Source organism: Panthera leo, chromosome B2 (assembly GCF_018350215.1).
Source record: "Panthera leo isolate Ple1 chromosome B2, P.leo_Ple1_pat1.1, whole genome shotgun sequence".
Lineage (NCBI taxonomy): Eukaryota > Metazoa > Chordata > Mammalia > Carnivora > Felidae > Panthera > Panthera leo.
This window is the reverse complement of record NC_056683.1, coordinates 6,106,727-6,129,515: the sequence shown is the minus strand read 5'-3', so window position 1 is coordinate 6,129,515 and position 22,789 is coordinate 6,106,727. Positions and strand designations below refer to the sequence as shown.

The window sequence follows — 22,789 nt, the reverse complement described above, 5'->3', positions numbered from 1 at the left end:
AAGGGAGATAACAAACCATCACATCAATCTGCTTAGGCTTTTAGCAGGACTCACAGGCCAAACTCAGACGATCTGATATAATGGGAATCATAGACATCATCTATTTTACTTATGTCATATTTTTATCATCTTACTTTTTTGCATCTTTATATCTTTTTATATCTTATTTTCATATCTTTTCATATTGCAAATATTACACAGAGTTAAATAAATACAGATGTTACATGAACATAACTTGAGAACAAAAGCCTCTGCAATGTTTACCAATCAGTAAGAATACTCTAAGTAATTCTATGCACGTGACTCCAATGCTTTCCATGAGTCTTAACATACATATATACCATTAATATTACTATCGTCTTTACATATGAATAAAATAAATTCCATATTTTTCAACTTGATTTTTTTCCAATTAATATGATTAGGGCATAGTTTGGTCGTCCATATATTACCTACTTCATTATTTTCAAGGAATGTATTGTTTGTCATTATTTAACCAGTTTTGTCTTGGGAGGTATTGAGATTCTTCTTACTGGTTTCTTTCGAAGGAAGATTTGAGAAACTTGCTTGTAGATATCTCCTCCTACACTTGTGGAAATGTTTATGAAGAATAAAATCCAAGAGGTAGAAATTCTAAATATAATGGTATAAACATTTTTAATTTTTATAAATATTACTGAACCGTCCTTAAGAAAAGACTATCCAGTCCCCACTAACATTACACTTTTAAAGAAATTTTAGCATGCTCCAAGGCTGGTGAATTTGAGAACTAAAAATATTGCAGTTCATGATCCACCATTATAAAATGGGAATAACAATGTTTGCCGAGTCCGTTTCTCAGCATTGCTGTAAAGACCAAATAGAACACTCTGCATGCAAACATGTTGTAAAAGCTTTTATTCCAAAACGCAACTTTTAATTAAAATAGAGTAGCTATGTATGGTAAAAAGTACCTGCATATGTGTAAACAATACAAAGGAGTTTTACAATAAAAAGTAAATATCCCTTTCATACCAGATGCCCAGTCTGTATCTGTGAAGGCACAGAAATGTTCTGTTTAAACACAGTAGTCATGGATATGGATATGGATATGGATATGGATATGGATATGGATATGGATATGGATCTCTCTCTCCGTCTCTCTCTCTCTCTCCACACACACACGCACACACACACACACACACAAATTAGATGCTGTTGTGATGAGTGTGGCAGATGGTGTTCAAAACCCATTTTTAAACTTCCAACATGCAGATGCACAAAAAGCCTATATTCTCTGGAATCCTTACAACTAAAATTCCAGATGTGTTGTACTCCCTGCTAGAATGATGTAGTGGTGTGAGATTTCCAAGGAGAAAATGGGGCAGTGATTAGGTTTTTATGCTTTTGGATTCGCTGCTGAAGAGCCCAGTTATGGAGGCCTGTGGTTTTTCCCAGCAACCTTAGTAGAGACCCTGATACTCAGTAACTACTTTATCAAGAGTCAGACGGTGGGCCACCCACCCTGATGCAGCCTGATTTTGGAGCTTAAAATGGGAATGCCTTATCCTGATTGTGGTGGAGACAGAGAAATATGGGTTAACAAGTTAATGGGGCTTTTCAAGTACCTATCGTTTCTTTCCAACACATGCATCACACATAACCTAACCCAGAGTGTTATGTTCCTGAATTTCTATGTGACATTTAAGTATTTTTCCACAATTGTAATAGTGTAAGGTGATTTAATTTAATCTGTACTGATATAACTTTGTCCACCTTTTCATTTTTTTGTTTACTGAGTCATTGGTTGTCAAGAATGTATTTTTATAAATACGATACAGCTCCTGATGACTTACTTGAATTATACCTGACATGAATATGAATTTTCTTTTTCTTTTCTTGAAGTGAAACAAGCTGGTCTCACTGATTTATTTACTTATTTATTTATTTGTTTGTTTCTATTTACATCCAAGTTAGTTAGCATATAATGCAATAATGACTTCAGGAGTAGAACCCAGTGATTCATCCCCTACATAGAACACCCAGTGCTCATCCCAGCAAGTGTCCTCCTTAATGCCCCTTGACCATTTAGCCCATCTCCCCACCCAAAATCCCTCCAGCAACCGCTCAGTTTGTTCTCTGTATTTAAGAGTCTCTTATGTTTTGTCCCCCTCCCTGTTTTTGTATTATTTTTGTTTCCCTTCCCTTATGTTCATCTGTTTTGTCTCTTAAAGTCCTTATATGAGTGAGGCCATATGATTTTTGTCTTTCTCTGACTGACTAATTTCACTTAGCATAATACCCTCCAGTTCCATCCACCTAGTTGCAAATGGCAAGATTTCATTCTTTTTCATTGCCGAGTAATACTCCATTGTATATATATACCACATCTTTTTCATCCATTAATCCCTCGATGGACATTTGGGCTCTTTCCATACTTTGGCTATTGTTGCTAGTGCTGCTATAAACATGGGGGTGCATGTGTCCCTTCGAAACAGCACACCTGTATCCCGTGGATAAATGCCTAGTAGTGCAATTGCTGGGTCGTAGGGTAGTTCTATTTTTAGCTTTTTTGAGGAAACTCCATACTGTTTTCCAGAGTGGCTGCACCAGTTTGCATTCCCACCAGCAGTGCAAAATGGCTCCTCTTTCTCCAATCCTTGCCAGCATCTTTTGTTGTCTGAGTTGTTAATGTTTAGCTATTCTGACAGGTGTGAGGTGGTACCTCATTGTGGTTTCGATTACCTCTATTCTTCTCCTACACAGTCCATATACTGATCTTACAAATCAACAACTATTTTTTTATTCTAAGATATTTAAGAACTTTTTGTTCTTTCTTCATAACCATAGTTTTTACTAAATTGTATTCATTTATTTATATGCTTTATTATATTTGCAGTTTGCTCCCTTCTCTCTCTCTAAGGTTTGTGTTTAATTTTGTTTTCATTAAAATATAATGTACATACATTACAACTGTTGTTTCCAGTGCTCAGCTCTTCAAGTTTTGACAAACACATGGGCGTATAAGTAAATACCCATCCCTTCAATGAAGATATTCGTCACCTGAAAAAAAATTCTTCCTTGTCTCTTTGCAATGATTCCTGGCTTCACTCCTATCCCCTGAGGACCACTGATAGCTTGGCTTTGCCGGAATGTCATATAAATGAAATCATACAACATATGACTCTTGGAGTCTGGCTCCTTTTGCGCAGCATAATGCACTAGCCATCCATCCATACTTTTGACTGTGTCCGAGATATGTTGCTTTTTATTGCTGAAAAACAGTTCATTGTATGGACGTACCCCAGTTTATTTACCCAGTCCCGAGCTGAAGAACACTGGGATTGTTTCTAGTCTGGCTAGTATGTTAAAGCTGCTAGTAATATTTGAGTATAGGTGTCTGTATAAATATAAATCTTAATTTCTCTTGGGCAAATACATAGGACTGAGTTTGCTGGGGGCATACGGTAAGTGTATGTTTAACTTGAAAAGAAACATCAAACATTTTTCCAAAGTCTTTGTACGATTTTGCATTCCCATCAGAAATCTATGGGAGCTCTGGCTCTCCACAGCCCTGTTAGTTTTGGGTAATGATAGTTCTGTTTCATTCTGTTCTGTTTGCCATTCTAACAGTTTGGTACTGGCGTCTTGTGGTTTTAACTTGCATTTTCCTAATGGCTGATGATGTTGAGCATCTTTTTACATGCTTATTTATCACCCACAGATCTTTTTTTCAGTAAGTAATTACTCAAATCTTTTGTTCATTAAACTATTGGGTTGTTGGGTTTTTTGCAATATTTTTGAGTTTTCAGAGTCCTGCATATATTCTGAATACTAGTCCTTTAATCAACATGTAATTTGTATGTCTGTGATTTCTCTTTTCTGTGACTTATATCTAATTATCTTAGCAGACTCCTTCAAAAAGCAGACATCCATATATTTGACAAAGTCCCAATTAGCAATTTATTTTCCTTATCGTTTCTGCTTTTGTTGTCACACCTAGGAAATTTGTGCCTAGCGCAGATCACATGATTTTCTCCTTCATGTTCTCCTAGAGGTTTCGTGGCTTTAGATTTTACATTTAACTCTATAATCCACTGTGAGTTAATCATTCTTATGTGATGAACTCAAAGTGTGAACTGAAGATTATCAAGTTTATCTAGTGCCATTTCTGATCCCCTCTTCACCGAAGGTGTATTTGTTGTTTTAAAAGCATGTCCTTGGGTGCCTGGCTGGCTCAGTCAATTAAATCTCACTCTTGATTTCAGCTCAGGTCATGATCTCGTGGTTCATGGGTTCGAGCCCTGTGTTGGACTCTAGACTAACGGTACAGAGCCTGCTTGGGATTCTCTCTCTCTCTGCCCCTCCCACATGCATGCATGCTCTCTCTCACTCTCTCTCAAAATAAATAAATAAACTTAAAAAAAGAAAACATATCCTTATTTTCCTCAGGGGTAAGTCATTGTTTTTGGTGAGTTTGACATCTACTTTCTTTTTTCTAGCTTTTCATTAATATTTGGTGATTTTCATTAATATTTGGGGATGTTCATCTTTGCAATTGAGATTATTCATTAAATTATCTGCTGCCCTGTATGTATAGCCTGATTTGGTGATGTGGGGGTCTCAGCAGCAGGTGTCCTGGCCAGAAATGGTTCATCTCAGACCTTGCCATCCTCCTGGGCATAGACAGCATAACGAATGGGTCTCCTTTTTCCACCGCCTACTTCCTCACTCGGCACTTCGACATGGAGACACACATTCTTCCCACTGCTGATTAGCCTGCCTCATGCTTTTACTACTTCTGGTTTCTCTGGGTCCCTTCTAACACCAGCTTCCGCCCCTGTGGGCACAGGCAGCCGTGATGTTCCTACTTACATGATTGGATCTGTAGACAGAGATGTATCTACACCTCCACATTTTCTCTCTGTGAGAAGAACGGACACCCAATAGATATTCTTAAAACAAACAAATACAAATGAACTAATCCCAGAGAATTTCATAATGTCCCAAATGCTGGTGCAAATTGATATGTCTCCAAAAAAGTGTGACGAGTACGTACTCATGGAAGTGGAAGAAAATCCAACACCAGAAACTCACTCCAACAGACCACTGACAGGTGGTCTGGAAGCCATAAAAATCTCCTTTGTCTCATAGTTCTCTTCAGGTTCGAGTTCTCAAATTCAGTGATAGTATATCCAAAGTGTCTCATGCTAATCGCTTTAAACTGCATTCAATTAAGCCTCTACTACAAAGCTGTAATCATCAAGACAGTACGGTATTGGCACAAAAACAGACACATAGACCAATGGAATAGAATAGAGTCTCCAGAATTGGACCCACAAAAGTATGGCCAACTAATCTTTGACAAAGCAGGAAAGAATATCCATTGGAAAAAAAGACAGTCTCTTTAACAAATGGTGCTGGGAGAACTGGACAGCAACATGCAGAAGAATGAAACTAGAACACTTTCTCACACCATTCACAAAAATAAACTCAAAATGGATAAAGGACCTGAATGTGAGACAGGAAACCATCAAACCCTAGAGGAGAAAGCAGGAAAAAACCTCTCTGACCTCAGTTGCAGCAATTTCTTACTTGACTCATCTCCAAAGGCAAGGGAATTAAAAGCACAAATGAACTACTGGGACCTCGTGAAGATAAAAAGCTTCTGCACTGCAAAGGAAACAATCAACAAAACTAAAAGGCAACTGACGGAAGGGGAAAAGATATTTGCAAATGACATATCAGACAAAGGCTGGTATCCAAAATCTATAAAGAACTCACCAAACTCCACACCCAAAAAAACAAATAATCCAGTGAAGAAATGGGCAGAAAACATGAATAGACCCTTCTCTAAAGAAGACATCCAGATGGCCAACAGGCACATGAAAAGATGCTCAATGTCACTCCTCATCAGGGAAATACAAATCAAACCCACACTGAGATATCAGCTCACGCCAGTCAGAGTGGCTGAAATGAACTAATCGGGAGACTACAAATGCTGGCGAGGATGTGGAGAAACAGGAACCCTCTTGCACTGTTGGTGGGAATGTAACCTGGTGCAGCCGCTCTGGAAAACAGTGTGGAGGTTCCTCAGAAAATTAAAAATAGATCCACTCTATGACCTAGCAATAACACTGTTAGGAATTGACCCAAGGGATACAGGAGTGCTGATGCATAGGGGCACTCGTACCCCAATGTTTACAGCAGCCCTTTCAACAATAGCCAAATTATGGAAAGAGCCTAAGTGTCCATCAACTGACAAATGGTAAAGAAATTGTGATTTTTATACACAATGGAATACTACGTGGCAATGAGAAAAAATGAAATATGGCTTTTTGTAGCAACGTGGATGGAACGTTTATTTGCTTATTTGCTATGCTAAGTGAAATAAGCTATACAAAGACAGATACCGTATGTTTTCACTCTTATGTGGATCCTAAGAAACTTAACTGAAGACCAAAGGGGAGGGGAAGGAAAAAAAATGTTAGAGAGGGAGGGAGGCAAACCATAAGAGTCTTAAAAACTGAAAACGATCTGAGGGTTAATGGGGGTGGGAGGGAGGGAAGGGTGGGTGATGGGTATTGAGGGCACCTGTTGGGATGAGCACAGGGTGTTGTATGGAAACCAATTTGACAATAAATTTCATATTAAAGTAAACAAACAAACAAACTGCATTCAATTTTTGTAGTACTTCTCAGTGCTTCTTGATATCTAAATAATTAATATGTATTTATCCCAAATTATGTTAAATTACTACAGAGTTGACCTACTTTATACACTTAATCACCAGTGATATGATTATAATTAAATGCTTATTGATTGTGTAATTTTAAACTCACTGCTAAATAACATTATTGTACATATTTATTGTCTCCAATTCTTCCTTATGTTTAAATTACTTAATCAAATACTTACTTAGTCGGAAGTCTCACCTAAAAGGGCTTTTTAGAGAGAATCAATGTATTACAAAATAAAATTCAGTGAAACTATGAGTATTTCTTAGATTTGCAATATAACCAAAGTAAAATGCTTATATTCTGAAACCCTAAAAAAATGTTTGAGAAGGAACTTGCTTCCTCACTGTTTATGTGAAAAATCATCACATTTTCTGTAGGGACATGCTATTTAAGAGCTATTTAGGCAATGTTAAACTTGTGGATAAGGTTAATCACGCAAGAAAATGCGATCACTTTCCAAACCCTTATGATATTTGTATATATTAACATGATTAAACATGAAAGAAATTTTAAAATACAAAGATTTTTATTTCCACATGTAACTAAACATTTAGCTAAAAGAAAATACTTGGATACCTGATTTTTGTAAGTATCATTTAAATGAAGACAGAAAAAAATTGTCTGGGTTATCATTTCATAGTTCTAGACAGAAAATGGAATTTTATCTACAATAGAGCACCCAAAGGAAGAAAGTTTTGCGATCTCGGTCGTAGGCATAACAGGATTTGCCGACATTACTAAACTCACGTGTTATGTCCTAAGGAGAGAATAAAACATGTTTGCTGAGGTGGTCAGAGAAGCTTGCAGACCCTATATAGTCAAGTTTCTCACTTGACTTTCAGAAGTTCACTTTTTCAGGCAAATTCCAATCACTTTGAATGAAGAGCTCAAAAGTCATCAAATTGGAATAAAGAGGGGGTCGGAGACACTGTGATGGCAAAGTACCAAGGTAATGATCTCTGTCTCCTGGGTTGAGTGCCTAGAAAACCAGGTATGGATGGCTTCATATTCTGAGTACAAGATGAGAGAATTCCTTCAACCTGCCACCAAGAATAGCCCTGAATTCACTTCCCCTGAGCAAAGAGTACAAATGAAGGACCTGGAAAAATACACCTGCAATCCTGAACTAGAGGAAGAAATTGTAGATGCTGTCGTTGGTGATGGAAATACGCCAAACCTCCCAGCTACATTAATTCCACGTCCACCATGTGAATAAGTGTGAAAAAAAAAAATCTGTGCCGTGATGTCACAGCAAATTTTAGCTCAGCAAAATACTGAAGGGACTAGTTCCAATGTTTGCCAATTATTTGAGAGAGTGACATTTTTAATACAAATGGCATTTAAATAGATGAATTAAACACTTCAAAAACGTGTCACCCTAGATCTCAAACTCTCCGTTTTGATTTGTTTTGTCCATGCTTCCTAGATCATACAAACAATAGTAGGTACCAACACTCTTGGTAGTTATCTTCAAACGGTAACTATTATTATTGTTTAATACCAATTGCTATTCTCTCTACAGCTGTGTCATCCTTAAATAACATGTCTTGCTTAAACCCAAATTTAGGTTTTTATTTTACAAACGAATAATTGCCATGAAAATCTGTCTCAAAAAATCCTTAATTATTGTAATATTTTAAAGAAGAAAATACTAGAACAAACACAAATGTTACAGGGTTTCTATTTGACTTTACGTTTGGATTGCCAGTGGATTCGAATCTGCTTACAGTCATACGGAATTTTTGCCAGATATGGAACACTTACCTATCTGACCCAAATGGGAGAAATCACCAAATTTACAGGATTTTAAGAATTGAGAGAGACTATACAAAAAAGTTAGTCTTTATTTGACCAATGAGGGAATGGAAATCAAGAAGTTACTGAATCACTGAATGACTAAGGGTCCACACGTGGCAAATGGTCATGGCTGAATCAAATGTAAGCTCTACAATACCCAATGGCTATATTTATAAGTAGTGTTAAAATACAAAGGAGATTTTTCTCCCTTTACAATAGTGAAGTTAAAAGCTCAGAAGGAAAATTATTATTTATAATTATTCAACCTTAATGTTTTGCAAAGTGTTTGTTTTATAAAAGATACCGTCATTAAAAACAATCTTTGCGATAAGAATTAAATTGAACCACATCGAGTGGTTCAGTACTCTTTAGTGACTCCCCTTTTCTGTTTTGGCACCTAGATATTCCCAGTCTTGTGAATATTTGGTTTGTTCCTCTCCAGCTGTTAATGGATGGTAGTGAGTATAAAAACAAAACTTAGACACTAAGTCTACACATAGTCTCATTAAGTGGGAAGTTTGGTTTGCTTATTTTCCTTTTTTTTTTTTTTTTGTTTGTTTTATATTTGTGTTTGTTTTGTCTGCCTGGTTTCTTATCCAGACCTTAAGAGAGAAAAAACTATATAACTTTCTCATGAGACTTTATCAGACAGAACTATTTAAAGTGTATTTTCAATTAAAAAAAAGTATTTTAATTTATTATATTCTCAATGAAATCTATGTAAAAGAGTAAAAGAAAAAGAATAAGGATTTCCACACGACGAAAATTATTATTATGAGTGACCCAAAGAAAATATTACCTAAAGTAAGTAAGTGTGGTTGAATCTAACTCTTCAGGTAAACAACCCAAAACCTTAGACAAATATTGCTAACATGTATAGAATAATAATTAGGGGCACCTGGGTGGCTCAGTCGGTTAAGCGGCCGACTTCGACTCAGGTCATGATCTCATGGTTCATGAGTTCGAGCCCCACATCGGGCTCTGTGCTGACAGCTCAGAGCCTGGAGCCTGCTTCGGATTCTGTGTCTCCCCCCCTCTCTGTTCCTCCCCTGTTTTCTGTCTCTCTCCCTCTCTCTCAAAAATAAATGAACATTAAAATTTTTTTAATTTAAAACAATAATTAAAATTTATTAGGATGTATTAATAGTAGAAAATTAAATCAGAACTATTTTAGAGACTCTTAGGAGTGATGCTTAAACGAAGCACATGTTTTAGGGAGAAAGAAACAAAAAACTCAGTGTCATCGCAGAATCATCAGTTATTGAGAGAACATTTTTAAAAATCAAGATTCAGATACACACAGACTCTAACAACACATGGAGTCTGCTGGGAAATAAAAACAGCAGTTGTTTCTAAAGGGCAGCCCGACTGTTGCGGATGGATGGTTTGCCTCTCACGGGAGGGGAAAGGAATATGTCATCCATGTGGCCATTGGGCAATTGTTCTCCGTAGTTTGTGGGGACTCCATTTCTTGAAGGACAGAGAGAAAGAAAGGAAGCACCAAGAGCTGCCCCCCACCCAGGAGAGCGGGAAACAACAGGTGACATGGCCACACACAGAGGCCACCAGGTGGGGACGTTTCAGCAGCAGCTCTGGGCTAGCTGGGAAGTGGAGACAGCCACTGGCTTCCTTGCCAAGGGGGGAGCCCGGCTCCTTCAGGGGCCTGAGCCTGGTGTCCACCTGTCTGCACCAAGTGGCTGGGTGTGGGGAGGTGTGGCAGCGGGGGCTCTGCGGTTCTGGGACAACAACCGTGTGACCCTGGCAGCCACCTGGACGTGAGGACACGGCTGCCGTGAAGCACACCGGGGTTTGGCTGACCCTCCTGTTAAGCCAGAAGGAAAGGTCTGGAGAAACCGCCATCCCCACATTCCCACGTGCTGGCTCAACAGGGAATGACTATTTTGTTAATCTCAGACTTGAAAAGTAACCCTAGTCGAGAGACACAGCCGCCAAGAAATTTAAGAGGACACCGTTTTCCTTTCCTTTCCAGTGTCCTTTCTCTGTGTCTCCACTACGTTAGTTAGGCACAAGTTGGCCCTATTATTATTATTATTATTACTTTTTTTTTTTTTTTAAGAAAAACAGCCTGATTCTTTATTTAAGTTCAGCAGAAGGTGATCTGAAAGTCACATTCATTTCAAAGTTAGGATTAGGAACGTGAGTTTTCTCTGCATTTCTAAGAAATGAGGAAGAACATATCAATTTTTCAAATAAAAGCAAAAAGTAGCTTTGAATTAAAAGAAAGATGGATATTCATTATATAACATTTAACTTCCAATCACTTTTACGAGTAGGCACTGGTAAATAGGCAAGGAGATAAGATTCAGAGCGACAGACCGGAGAAAGAATAATCCTCCTAATTCAGAAGACATCTGGGTTATTCAGACAACAACAGTCGACATTTAGAAAATATGCAAGCCGAAAGTCTTACGAATCTGTCCAGCTTTTAACAGCATGTTCATTTTACCGGAGACACTTTGGACTTTAATTTTAAAGTTTAGGATAAGCTTCTCAAGCGTCAGATTCTCTTTGGAATTACAAAGCCTGTTCATCTAGGTTGCATTTTTAACAGTAAATAGACAACGACGGGACAGAGATCGCCTGGTGTTTGAACAGCAAGCAAATTCCTAAAGAAAACTGTTGAATGTATATAAATTAAAAGCATGTATTATTTCTCTTTAAAATTATATTTAAAGCTGGTTTTTTCTCAACAAGAAACTTGGATGTTTTGTTATTTTTGGAATTCTAAAACACTTGAAAATCAATATAGGCCAGAGATCAAATGGCTTCCCATTTTGAGAAATTCTAGAACATGTAATCATGCGTCTTGTGCCTATTCACTTAAAAACTGTTCATGAGCCACGTATGACCTTGACCATGTTCTCCAAGCCAATGTCAAAGCAGAAAGGGCTCTGAGGTAAAGGGGCCTTTCTAACATTCTATTTAGGGCCACTTTGAATTTGAGTATTTCATCCAGTGCCAAGAAGTCACAAAGTTTTCAGTTTCTTTCTTCTGTCTTTTCTTTTTCTTTCCCTTTTTTTTCATTTTTTTAAGGTCCAGTTTATTCTTAACATCCCCATAGCTAGGTTAATTCAGCTGTCCTGAGTGATTAATTGCTGTGCTCAGAAGTAAATATCCTGTGCCACATCAATTTCTTTGCATGTACTGTGTGTGGTCCCTGCATTCATCTACAGATACTTATATATGGGACTGAGTGAAAACATACTCTCTCCTACCCCCACTCTCTTTATCATAAAACAATTCCAAGTGAGGACATATTCCAGGAGCAGTATAGCTACAAAGAGAAGAGATTCACCGTTTTACAAAAGCAACACAATTAATGGCATTTTATACTCCCCAAAAGTATTTTTATCTGGAAACTTTCCATTTGCGTATTGTCAAAATACCTTAATTAGAAGTTGAAAATCGAAGAATGACCAAGTAGTCTTTCTTCTTTTTTGAAATTCTTAGCATTCATCCAGCCAGCCTATTGACATACAGGGACCACACAAAAAGTGCTTTAAGCTAATGGACGGAAATGAACCCATTGCTAAATATTACCACCAACACAAATACTGCTAATGATTTGAATATCTGTACAGGTCGTGGGACTACGGTGAACTGAGAACAGGATTATCTTAGTGATTCTGGGTTCACCCAATGAAGAAAGAAATCAGAGTTGGTGTCTTGACCATAAGTTACTGTTCACTATGGAATAAAATAGGTTAAAGACATACAAAAGTGATCCCCAGTGTATCGAGTTACAGGTGTGAATCTTGTTGCTGTGCAGACTGAAATGCGTCTGCTTCTTTGCGCATAAAGACTTTTGTTGTAGAATAAGGGATGTGACCACAACAAGAACTCTGAGAAAACACCCACTGTTGCTCAAAGAACCATCATTAAAAAAAAAAATACCAAGTTGAAATTATCTCACAAGTCTACCAAAAAAATCTAATCTTCATTTGAGGAAGAAAGAAAGAAAGAAAGAAGAAAGAAAGAAAGAAAGAAAGAAAGAAAGAAAGAAAGGTAGGTTTGCCATTGGGACACATTAGCTTATATTTGAAATAAAAGATTGGTAAAATATGAAAGTAAATATTTCACAGGCTGTCTCAGCTGTGATCAAAATAGAGCAATGGAGAAATTATCCTGAGCCTGGAAAATTTTAAGGGCATAGAATAATCTTTATTAGCTGTCCACAAAGATTACATTTAGCATTTAAAAACTGAAGCCTCCACTGCATTGGTCTGTAGAGATTTTTCCTCCAACATCCCAGAGACCACACAGGGCAGAGCCACAGTAGTAAATATGCACCAGATGAAAGTTCCGCAGGAGAGGGAGAGGCTTTGGCAACAGCTTTGAGGCAAGGCAGTTATATAATACCAAAGGAACATCCTGAAATACTTTGAGATTGATACAAATGCAGGATCCGCCTTCTGATCAGTGAGTCCCCAAGAGCTGAGCTCTCTGGGGTGGGGAGCAGGGATGCATGTATTTGGGGAGGAAATAAGAAAGAGAGGATTTATTGCAGGACATGAGCAGATGTACCAGGTCAGATCAGGTCATTTTCCTGGGATGCATCTCTTGTGGGAGAGACTTGGAAACCAGAAACCAACAGAAACAGATCTGGACCAGAGCAGAAATATGAGATTACAGTGTGAATAGCAGGGCTATCAGTTTAGGACCCACTTTTCTGTGTGTTTGTTTTACTTTGTTTTTCCTCATTGATGACATAAACTACCCAAGTTAATACCAACCTACTCTGGTAGGAATAACTAGCCATGGAAACCAACCATGGTTATCAAATCCTTATTGAAACATGGATGGCAACCTCTCTTGTCAAAGGTTTTCTAAGAATAAACAAGAAAGTGTAACAAAATGCCTATCAGTTGGAAGAGGAGTTTGTGTAAAGCTTGGCCTTCATGAGGAGGCACAGGAAAAGCATATTGGATTGGAGCTTCATGACTCTTAAAAGTAGGGCAGCTTTTATAATCCCTCTTCCACAGATGAGAAGTTTAAGGTTCAACCAAAATGAAGGCAGCAGAGAGATTGCTGATCACGTACCCACATGCTCGTCATTCACTTTGCAGATGTTCTTGCCCTGGAAGTGGAACTTCGTGATCTGTGTGTGTGGCTAGCAGACCACGAAAGGGAGTGACAGTGTCATTCTGAGCTGGGGCAGTGAGCCGCCTCCCGTCCCTCCCCTGCTGCAGGGTCCCCAAAGCCCATGTGTTCCAGACACCTCCCCACCCCCCGCCCCGCCTACACAGTGGAGGAGGTTGTCCAACAGACAGGGGACAGCATGAGTATGAGAAATGAATCTTTATTATATTAACCACTGGATTTGAGGGTTCATACTGGTGGCCCCAAACAAAAGTACCCTGACTAATGCAGAAAACAGCACTTGAGGTTGGGTGTTGCTGTGACAAGATAACCACTGGTACAGAGGTTGAACTGGTACGGTGGTGATTTAGGTTAGGGAGACACAAGACATCCAGCGACGGTGCCACATGTGATCACACGGGAGGTGAGCCACAGGCCTATTGCTTTTGCAACTTAGCGAAAAGGCTTGAAAAATGGAAATGTGTTTTGTGAGATGGCTGCTATTGGTAATATTTGGCAAGAGGCTATAGACATGAGTAGAGGAAACAAGTTACCAGAAAGCAGCTAGAAATTTAAAGGAATAGATGATGTTTAGAAATTCAGGGACCAGAAAGATTGAGAAAGAGTGCTTATAAACCCCAAGCAAGCAGACAGGCGAGCAAACAAACAAATGGAAATCCAAGGTTGGTCAGGGGGGAGCCATGAGGTCAAAAAGAGTCCCGTAAAACTTTTATACCTGAGCTCAACTGGATGAAAGAAGTCAGGATCACTGTAAGGGAGTCTCCTTTCCACCAGCCAGCCCCCAGCCAGCCCCTAGCTTACCCTAGGCATTCCTCAGAAGCAGAGCCTAAGCAGAAAGCTTACAAACTAGTAGTTTCTTTGGAAAGAATCTGAGAGAGAATGAGGGATAAGAAATGCATCAGGAAAAGGGAAAACCAGGGAAATGCTGTCTGGAGTTGGCCACTGCTCTAGATAATGGCATTCAATTTGCTTGACATTGTGAGATTTTCAGAATCCATCTCAGACCTGTGCCCCCCGGAATAGAAGACCAAAGACTGTATCCATTGTGTGCCATTCCCCAGAAGCCAAGAGTGGACCCATTTCCACTCATTTTTTTGGCAATGCCACTTCTGGTTTGTATGTATGTGAGTACTGAACAGTCCCTGGGGATGTCACATCAGATGTGACATCAGAGAACCCTAGAATGAGAAGGAAAAGATACTGGGCCCCACTCTGTAGAAAGGTACTGACTGCCTGGTTATGCTTGGAGGGAAGTGGTCAAAACCTACATGCGCCGGGGTGAGCAGTGGAAATAAAATATGGGGCCCAGGCTTTGGCATGATGCACAAGAGGGATCCAGTAGAAACACAGCTGAGCTGAGAGAAATTGGCATCTAAGCAAAAAAGGAGGAGGGGAGTCATATAAAGAACCATGTTTCAAAGAGAATTGGAGTCTACTTACTGCTCCATAAAACACAGAGCGTGCAAATAGATCAGAAATGTACTAATTTTGGGTAGTTGGGGGGAGGTGATATATCATTTTCCCAAAGCAATTCCAAGCCTTGATCTAAATGAATAAGTAAATAAAATCCCTTGCATACTTTGAAAATTGAAATGATCCTCAGGCTCCTTATATCCTACATATATATGTGCGAAGCAGACCGGGAACGTTGGGCAATGTGCAAAGGGGTCACATTCCCCAATGTCCATTTCAGATGTTGCCGAAGAAGATAGTAGAAAAGGAAAAACAGCCAGGAGGGTCCAGCCAGGGTTCCCAGAAAGAAATGGACCAGGGAAGCAACTCTTCTGGGGACAGGAGCAAAAATGCAATCAAGGTACCTCCCGGGTCACAGGGAAGGGGTGTTCACAGTTTCTACACCATGTGATTTCATAATCGTTCTAGAGCATTTACAGCTGTATCTTATGCCTCTTCCTTCCCATTGGATTTTGTTACTGCATCTATCCCATCCGTGTTTCAACATTTTATATATATATATATATACATATATATATATATATGTATATATATATATATGTATGTATATACATATATATATATATACATATATATATATATATATATATATATATGGGTGTGTGTGTGTGTGTGTGTGGGTGGGTGGGTGTGGGTGGGTGTGTGGGTGTGTGTAAGGGGCGAAGCACAGATCATTGGCCATGTTTTCCCCATGGGCCTCAGGAGTGAAACAGGTAGAGTCTGGATGGAGAAGACATGGGACCACCCAGAAACCTTGGACCTGACCTAAGTGTAGTAACTGGATGGGACTTGGGCCATCTCCCTTGGGGAGGGGTGTGTGTGTGTGCTCTGTGTTCAGGAAGAGAGAGTGAATAGATATTGAGTGACCAAAAGATAGATATTGAGTGACCAAAAGATAGACTGGGAGAGGCCCTGAAGGCTTACAAATATCTCTGTACTTCTCTAAGTTGAGTTAGAGATAGGAAAGCCACCTGGCCAAGTTGTTAGGAAGGAAAGTAGTCATTTCTGATCTGGGGAAGTTAAGAGACATTGTGTCCTGTCCTCCCTATCTTCCTCTGCCACAGTGAGGTGACACTGGAGACCACATGTTCCACTGGGTGTGGCCTGAATCCCCCTTTCTAGAAGAACTATTCCAGGGAGTGGCGTCACCAGCATCAGCTTCTGACATGATTGAGAGTTTAGGTTTTCTTGTGTGAAACCATGGAGATCTGAGAACTTGTATGTTGCACCGATTACCCTAAGGAGACTCAAACCCCAATTGCTTAATTTGAAATCCCCTAATTTTTCAAGCATAGCAAAGCATTATAATTTGTAATTGAAATTAAGAGTGTTTGACATCTATCTGTCATCTTGCCGTCCATTCTTCTAGTATCTGTTTCAACCAGACCTTACTGAAAGGTCAGGGGCACCTGGGTGGCTCAGTCAGCTCAGGTCATGATCTCTAGGTTCGTGAGCTCCACCCCTAAATGGGGCTCTGTGCTGACAGCTCAGAGCCTGGAGCCTGCTTCGGATTCTGTGTCTCCCTCGCTCTCTGCCCCTCCCCCAGTCACACTCTATCTGTCTCTGTCTTTCAAAAATGAATAAACATAATTTTTTTAATAAAGGTCAAATTACTACTATGTCTGTGGTCAAACAGGGGAGGCACAGGGAGATCTGTTCGGCTCTTGAGTCTCAGCTCAGGGGTGGCCTCCTCTAAAATTCTAGTGCTGACACCCTTCTTCACTCAGAAGAGCTGACCATTCTGTCTTGGGTTCCCTGTTGACCTATTTAATCTCAAACAAGAGAATCCAACTCTAGCCAGTTCATGCAGAAAAAGAAAATATTTATCTATTAAAACACATCGGGTAGCTTACGGATCCTTTGGGAGGACAGAGAACAAACACAGAGGGCCACAGCCAAACCAATGCCCGAAAAGCATATTGTAGAAGTGGGTTCGGTAGAAATGTCACTGCCGTTACCTACCCCAAGGCACAGACCTTTCAGTTTCTACCGTCAACGCAATCCTGGTGGGCACTCGAACGTGCTACTCTCCCTCTGCTAGGCTAGGACTCAGAGCTACCAGCACCCACACGATGCCTGATTCTTTGTTTCACTCGCTCCCCCTTCAAAATCTAGCCCCCATCATAACTGAGAAGTAAGGCTGAAAACATGAGTAGATGGTTTCCCCCAGACAGGAGCGTGGAGCCAGTAACTTGGGAAATTTCCCAAACACAAGACAAACGTTCAGGGTCTCGGTGGCCAAAAGAAAGGACCAATTGCCACCGCATCCATGTCTCTACTGCGGCTGTGGACCACCACAGGGAGGTGATAGAACTTACTAAGTATGCGTAGAATGGACGAGATAACAAAGGATGGCCAGGATTGAAGCATTTGGTTATTGCTACTCACACCGCCTCACTTTAAGTGGCACACGAGTGATTGGACTGTAGAGCAGGCCATATGGCTCCCGTGAGTGCAACCGAGTTATTATTTCAGCCCCATCCAGTTCAATAGCAATCAAAGCCGGAGCTACAGAGAACGAGCTCCAACTGGAACACTCAGCCCCGTCCACCACCAAGAGGAGCCCAGGCTTTAATGGGACACCGAAGAAAACGGAGGAGGCTCTCACCATCAAAGCGAGTGGGGAATTAGAACAATTTCCCTGACACTCCAGGCAAAAGTGGGCAGTCTGTCTGGATTATCTAGGTCACTGCTGCAGACTCTTACATTCATTCCGCCCGTGGAGGACTGTCCTGTTAGCTCGTTACCACAGTAACTAACTCAGAAACACGCGCAGGGTAAAAACACCCTGGTTCCTAGCAATCCCCTTTTAACTATGTTTAAAGGTCCATTATTTCTGGTCATTTTGATTCAGGCTGGCTTGAAAAGAACCACCCTTGGAGGTGGGTTGCAAATGCCACACACGCTCAACTTGTTATTACGTATAGAGCAGGATGTGTCAAATCAAACGATAAGAAACGAGGATCCAATTCTCTTTCGGGCTGACCTTCAGGATTCCCCCATGATTATGATAGGAATGAATCACCTGCAATGATATTTAGGTTAGTAATGCCATTGTAATAAAGTGTGTAATTTAGGTTGGGCTCCATTATGTCGGGAGAATTGCCACACACTCACCTGTTTCTCTGGCTCCTCGGCTTTGCTCCTGTGGCTCGCTCAGGGCACTGTTAATTGACACAGTTAAGAGTGAAGACTGATTTACAGGACCCAGAGGAGCCGCTGGCAGAGTGACGTTTATGTTCTCGGGAGAAGGTTTTATATACTCTGCATCGACTTCCTCCCCGATACCCCAGTTCTTCTATCCATCAGCGCAAACCCCAGGGTGGGGGCTCCAACAGTATGAGTCTCATCCACTCACTCTCCCCTCTGCTTGCTTTTTTCTCATTATTTCCTGACACTATAATACATTGTGATAAAGGATCTCCAAACGCCTAACTATCTTTGAAAATTCTTTTCCCATGCTTAGGAGGGGAAACGAATACAACAGAGTAAGTGTGTTCTCTTCATTGTATCAGGGAAACTCACGTTCATTGCCACTAAGTGAATTTAGCTTTGGAGACACTGCCTTTCGGCTCGCCGTTGAAACCCTTATTTACCAAGCAACCACTTGATCTGTCTAGCTTAACATCTTAACTAGGAAAATGAAAAAAGCCGGGAATTAAGTGGTTGTTTTTCACATGCAGAGTCAGAGAACAAAAACAGGGGCCCACATCTGTACTTATTTTGGTTCTGTGAGTCTTACACCTCTTCTTAGGAGATCAGCACCAGCAAATGGCTGTTAGCTGGGATAATTATACAGCACTCCGAGCAGCGAGCATAATAACACTGTGAGTGTCCAAGGGTTTGAACAATTTGGGCTGATTTTGTATAGTGTATAATTTACAGTAAAGATTCGGAATGCCTTTTTTTTTTCTTTTAAGAACAGCTTTCATCCTTTTGCTCCAGATTATTATACATGGAGACACATATTCACAGTCAGAGCTGATACACATGAATCTAAACATCTGCGAAACGAGGATAATTTTATTGGCATTTACACCACACATTGGTGTTTCGTGCCATTTCTGCGGGTGATTGTCAAAGCCCCGGATGTTAGTGGAAGTTCAACTACGTCTAAAAATGTATCCATTTGGGGGAAAGAGGAGACATTCTGAAAATGCTGGAGGGGCGCCTGGGTGGCTCAGTCGGTTAAGCATCTGACTCTTGATTTCAGATCAGGTCATGATCTCACAGTTCGTTAAACCAAGCTCCACATCGGCCTCTGCACTGAGCATGGAGCCTGCTTGGGATTCTCTCTCCCTTCTTCTCTGCCCCTCTCCCCTGCTTATATGAGCACTCTTTCTCTCTCTCAAAACAAATAAATAAACATTTTTTTAAAAGATTGGCTTCTGGGTAAACATATTTTTAATTTTTTTAATGTTTATTTATTTTTGAGAGAGAGGGAGACAGAGAGTGAGTGGGGAAGAGGCAGAGAGAGAGGGAGACACAGAATCCAAAGCAGGCTCCAGGCTCTGAGCTGTCAGCACAGAGCCCAATGTGGGGCTCAAACCCATGAACCATGAAATCATGACCTGAGTCAAAGTCAGACGCTCTACCAACTGAGCCACCCAGGCGCCTCTGGGTAAATATATTTTTTAAAAATGTAAAAATAATAACTGGATATTTCTGGGATAAATTTTATTTTTTCATAGCTAATTAATTTATATTACTTTTTGTATTATGTGATGATGCTCAAAGAAATCCAACTCCCTAGAAAGTACAGTATACAGATAAGGAAAAAAAAAAGAACATTGTTGTGCCTGAAAGTAGTTCACTGCATCATTGTTTTGAGTTAATTCTAGCAACTGTTCTAATGACCTAGTCCATTTGTCATAAAGAACTAGTTAGCCAACAGTTTAGGCATACATATCATGAGTTTGCTGAATAGTTACTGAAAATTTATCTCGTACACTGAATTTATCATTTGAGTTCAACAATATTAACTTCAAAAGGTGCCTTCTTAGTAATACTGTGTGTCTTCTAAATCAAAAAATAAATGTATGGAAATAAAAAAATATCAACAGCCTTGGAAATTGTAATCAGTATTTAATTTTTTTTTTCCAAACCAAGACTAAGATTAGAAACTTGCATGGAGAATTAGAACACAAGAGGTGAGGTGTATTGCAACATTTAGTGGACATAAAGAAAGTGGACATCGCAAGAAAAGGATGAGATGAATACGTTTTTAACTATTTTGTTAACTATTTCTGATAATTAAAAAAGCATAGAGATTTATGTAATAAATGCTGGTGTGTCCACAACTGAGCCTGTGAAATGTGACAACTGAAACCCCAGGTAAAATAGTCTCTGACTGAACCTTTATACCTTCCTACCAGTCACTAATATTCATTTATTTTTTAAAAACATATATATGAAAGTTTTCTAGAGCAGATCTTCAGACTTAGGTAAAATTACCCTTAAGGATATACATAATGTCTCCTCAGAGCATAGGCACTTTAGATGGAAGCAATTCACTATAACTTCCACAAGACTTTTTTCCTATCGTGATCTTCCTGAGAAGGTACCTATTTTTGAGGTGTTAGGTTGTTCTTTTTTATATGTTTATTTACTTATTTTTGAGAAAGAGAGAAAGGGGGGTGGGCAGAGAAAGACAAAAGAGAGGGAGAGAGAATCCCAAGTAGGCTCCATGGTGTCCGCATAGAGCCCCATGAGGGGCTTGGATTCACAAATTGCGAGATCATGACCTGAACCAAAATCAAGAGTTGGATGCTTACCCAACTGAGCCACCCAGGTGCCCTGAGGTGTCAGGCTATTCTCCCTTTCCTATCTCTCCTTTCAAAATCACTCTTTTCTCCTTTTACATAAACCTTTCAGAACAACTAAGACGATCAATGCTGACAATATCAAGAGATAGTAAAGAGACAGACAAATGATAACTCTCATAAATAGCTGATAAATGCAAAATTGTATAGCCACTCTGGAAAATGGCTTGACCATTTCTTAGAACATTAAATGCAAACTTAACATACAACCCGGCAATCCTACTACTATGTATTTATCTTACAGAAATGAAAATCTATGTTCACACAAAAGCGACACAGGACCATTTGTAATAGCTCTGCTTGTAATTGCCCCAAATTAGAAACAACCCAAATGTCCTTGGATATGCACGAATGGATAAACAAATGTGGTATATCCATGCAACTGAAGACTACTCAGCAATGCAAAGGGCTGAATCTATACGGATCTCAAAGGCATTATGCTAAATGACAAAAAAATGTCTCAAAAGGTTCCATAGTATCCGAATGCATTATCATAACATTCTGCAAAAACACATATGTGATGATAAAGAGCAGACCAGTGTTTGCAAGGGCAAAGGGAGGTGTGGGAAGGGAGCCCGAATACAGGCATCAAGGCGGCACAAAGAAGCTTCTGGGTAGAAGAGGCTGATGCAATTATTCTGTTTCCCTCCTGCTGTGGTTTTTAACTGAATCCATGCCTGTGTTAGAGATTCACAGAGCTATACATGCAGAAAAATAAATGTTTCTGTATTTAAAGCAAAATAAAACAAATGAAACCCTGTGTATCCATTCATAATCTTATCATGGGACATTGCTCCAAAATATAAGAGTTCCCTGAGTACCAAAGGACAGTTTAAAACATGAAGAAATGACACTAATGACTATAGAACATAACTGATGCAGGGTATATGTGGCTCATACCGCTTTTCACAAGATTTTAAGAGGATCTTATCCTATTGTTGGCTAATTTATGTTCAAAAAAATTTTGGAATAGACCTACATGTGCTTTTTGATATGTAACAGTTCATGCGATTAAGAGCTACAAGGAACTTTCTTACATTCTCCTCTACGTATTTATATGAACAAAGCTTCTCAGCTCTTTATTATAAAGATGAAATAAATCCACGTAGGAATAGAACTGCTGCTAAACCCTGACTCAGTCAGAACACTGGTTTTTGTTTGCCGATGTCTTGTGATATCTAGCTGGAAAGTTTCTTTATTTCTTTAATCTTGCATATCTATTTTCTTGCTTATTTTCTCAGTCTTTTTGTTTATATAGATTTAAAAGTAAAGAAGATTTTAAAAAGTAAGGAAGATAAAAAAGAGTATAGGAGGGTCAGAACCTTTGTGTATGTTCATGGAGATCGGCAGGTTTTTTTTTGGTCTAATGAGTTGGTTTGGTCTGCCCCCAAAATAGATATGTTGGGAGTCCTGACACCCAGCACCTCACAACGTGAGCTTACTTGGAGATACGCTCTTTATAAAGGCAATAAAATTAAAATGGGGTCATTAGGGCAAGCCCTAATCCGATATGACTATTTTCCTCACAAACAGGGCAGATACAGACACAGAGACGTGCGGGGAGAAGACGGCCATCTCTAAGCCAAGGAGGGAGGTCTGGAAGATTCTTCTCTCACAGCCCACAGAAGGAACCAACTCGGCCAACACCTTCAATTCAGACTTCTAGACTCCAGAAATATGAGACACTAAATTTCCGTTGTTTAAGCAACCCAGTTTGTGGGACTTTATTACTGCGGTGTGAGAAAACAGTTCAAGTGGGAAGCCTTGCGTGTCGGTATCTACACTGTTCTGGTCGGTTGGGTTCTACAAAATACCTACAAAACCCTGCTGGGAACTCATGGGCCTGGCTGCAAGCGT

General features: G+C 39.7%; 1 non-coding gene across 1 annotated transcript; it reads right to left on the bottom strand.

Moving 5' to 3' along the window:
• Positions 1 to 19,638: 19,638 nt before the first annotated feature.
• Positions 19,639 to 19,723, bottom strand: TRNAQ-UUG. The gene has a single exon. It is a non-coding gene; the product is annotated as a tRNA-Gln (tRNA).
• Between the last annotated feature and the right edge of the window lie 3,066 nt (positions 19,724 to 22,789).